The sequence below is a fragment of the Rhinopithecus bieti genome, unplaced genomic scaffold, assembly GCF_001698545.2.
Source record: "Rhinopithecus bieti isolate Rb0 unplaced genomic scaffold, ASM169854v2 scaffold_13014, whole genome shotgun sequence".
Classification (NCBI taxonomy): domain Eukaryota; kingdom Metazoa; phylum Chordata; class Mammalia; order Primates; family Cercopithecidae; genus Rhinopithecus; species Rhinopithecus bieti.
In genome coordinates this window covers 1,257,509-1,260,799 of record NW_016807364.1, presented here as the reverse complement: position 1 = coordinate 1,260,799, position 3,291 = coordinate 1,257,509, and the positions used below count along the sequence as shown (strand labels likewise).

The 3,291-nt window shown below is 38.9% G+C and overlaps 1 pseudogene; it reads left to right on the top strand.

Moving 5' to 3' along the window:
• Positions 1-486: 486 nt before the first annotated feature.
• On the top strand, positions 487-981 carry LOC108535437 (peptidyl-prolyl cis-trans isomerase A pseudogene; annotated as a pseudogene).
• Positions 982-3,291: the final 2,310 nt, after the last annotated feature.

Here is a 3,291-nt window from a genome sequence, read left to right as displayed (position 1 = left end):
ACTAGAACAAGACTAGAGTCCATTTTAATGTATGCTAAAAGATATAAGAGAGGCATTCAATGCAAATATTAACCTGGACTAGTGTTTCATGCCTGTCTCCAATGCATTCTTCCCACCGAAAATCTGTCGGTAATTTTAGAGGGAACTTCTGGGAATCATTTTAACCCAGCAAATAAATAAAAAGACTTGCTGCCTGCAGTTTATTGTGACAGTCCGGGCTTCCCTGTACAGTGAGATAGATGTGCACTGCTCAACCCCAGGCACTCTTTAGAGCTGTGTACTACACAATCTGTAAAAGCAAACATGGCTGCCCTGGGGATGGAAAAAAATAAAAACAAAGGGGATTAAGACAAGGTACCTACAGTCAAGAATTTACCATTTAATATAAAAATAAGTAGCTAAAACATACATCTAGGAGAAACTCTCAAATTTCTATGACCAGCTTTGCAGAGGCTACTGCCACCAGGAGTCCTGGTACTATCAGCCATGAATAACCCCACCATGTTCTTCGACGTTGCTGTCGGCAGTGAGCCCTTGGACCACGTCTTCTTTGAGCTGTTTGCAGAAAAGATTCCAAAGACAGCAGAAAACATTTGTGCCCTGAGCACTGAAGAGAAAGGATTTGGTTATAAGGGTCCCTGCTTTCACAGAATTATTCCAGGGTTTATGTGTCAGGGTGGTGACTTCACACACTGTAATGGCACTGGTGGCAAGTCCATCTACAGGGAGAAATTTGAAAATGAGAACATTATCCTAAAGCATACAGGTCCTGGTATCTTGTCCATGGCAAATTCTGGACACAATACAAACTATTCCCAGTTTTTCATCTGCATTGCCAAGACGGGGTGGTTGGATGGCAAGCATGTAGTCTTTGGTAAGGTGAAAGAAGGCATGAATATTGTGGAGGCCATGGAGCTCTTTGGATCCAGGAATGGCAAGACCAGCAAGAAGACCACCATGGATGACTGTGGACAGCTCTGATAAGTTTGACTTGTGTTTTACCTTAACCACCAGACCATTCCTTCTGTAGTTCAGGAGAGCACCCCTCCACCCCATTTGCTGGAAGTATCCTAGAATCTTTGTGCTTCCACTGCAGTTCCCTTTGGGTTCCATGTTTTCTTCGTCCCTTTCCATACCTAGCTGGCTTGCAGAGTTAGGTTTATGATTATGAAATAAAAACTAATTAACTATTGTCTGTCCTTGTTTGAGTTAGGGCATTGATGTAGGCCTTACTTAAAACAGAAACAGGTTACTTCTGAAACATCACTTACATGCTTGCTTAATTCTACATAGTACTTAGTTTTTTTTTACTTTAGACCCAGGAAGTCTCAATGTTGTTTGTTGAGTGGAATATTGAAAATGTAGGCAGGGGCTGGGCATGGTGGCTCACAACCTGTAATCCCAACGCTTTGGGAATCTGAGGCAGAAGATCACTTGAGGATAGGAGTCGATATCAGCCTAAGCAACATAGTAAGACCCTGTCTCTACAAAAAATAATTAGCCCAGCCTAGTGGTTCATGCCTGTAGGCCTAGCTAATCAGGAGGCTGATATGATAGGATTGCTTGAGCCCAGGAATTAAGGCTGTGGTGAGCTATGATCATGCCACTGCACTCCATCCTAGGTGGCAGAGTGAGACTCTGTCTCTTAAAGATAGGCAGGGGCAGGAAAAGCAAGGAGCCAGAAATTAGAGGTTGGACCAGTCTCAATGAATTCATGCATTTAGAGGTGTTCTTCAAGGTGACTAGTGTCACAAACTGAGAAATCTGCTGTGACTCATTTTCTGTAACAAAGCTAAACTTGAACACTGCTGCTATTCCTTGAGGGAAGGATATTGGGCTTTAGGCTCTATGGGGAAGGGTCCTGGGCCCTTTGAGTTATTTGAGTTGGAGGATGTAGGTCAAGTTTATACATCTTCTAATTATGGTGGAATTCCTAGGTAGAGTCTGAAAAGCCAGGTGCTGTAGTCAGTCTCCCTGCAGAGGATTAAGGCCCAGACCACATGCAGTGACTAGTTACTGCTTCTAGCATATAGAGCCTCTCTCTAACTTTGGTCATGGAGACTTTAAGGTCTTGCCAACCTGCCAAATCTGAGCCATAAGATCTGGTCAAAGCGATTCCCTTCCCTTAATTGAGGACTTCATTTCTCATGAAATTAAATGTACAGTGCTGGCAAGTAGATGTATAGGCTGAAATATACATATCAGAGGACAATCTAAGCTGAGAAAACGCCACCACTGCCCACCTTAATTGACCTTTAAGGTTCTTAACCCAGCAATCAAGTTTGCCTATCCTGAAGATGTAAGATTTGATCACTTGGTGTGTTCTGCAAATTTTTGTTTTACTGTCTGCCTGGTTCCTTCTACATGAATTATTGATGCAACCCCCTCTAACACCACCACCACTTATTCATCTCAGTCCTGTATATTGTCTGGTTACATATCCCTGAGTGACATCATTCAATGTCTTAATGTACTTTAGCTCAGCCCTGAGCACAACATGGAAATAAATATTCTTTCATTATAAAAAAAATTTTTTTTAATGTCCATGACCTCTGAAAATGAAAACCAGGAAGTTTAGGATCCATTTATCTTCATATAATGTGCATAAAATTTATTTGGGGATTCCTGGACCATTTTCTAATATGATTTTAATTGGATATTTCACAATCCTGTTATTTTTTAATTGCCTGTTTGCTTAAAATTTATCACCTAGATCTTCATGACTATTTTTAGCTTTCTTGTGAATAATGAGATTATTGGGAGGAGCAAAAAACACATGCATATACTTTGTTAATAGAACAATACACACGTAGCAACCATGTGACAATTCCATTATTCAATCTTTTAAAAGAAAAAAGCTGACTTTGTTTTGTATATCTTTTCTAATTCAATCTAATGATGATCAATTTAAATTTCTAGCCTACAGGCATACAAATTTTGAAACAACAAATATTAGGACTTTGAAAGCTGTCAGTTCATTATGATCATAAACTTATTTTAAAACTTTTATTCTTAAAAACATTTCATTCTGAAATATTTTTTCTTAAATACTTTTATTCTTAAAATATCATATGTCCCTACCTCACACCATATGCAAAGATTAACACAACATGAATCGTAGATCTACAAATAAGAATTAAAACAATACAACCTTCCTAGAAAAAACATAGGCATAAATCCTCATAACTTTGGATTAGCAATAGTTTCTTACATGTGATCCCAAAAGCACAAACGACAAAATAAAAAATAAATTAATTAGACTTTATTAAAATTAAAAACTTTTGTGCTTCA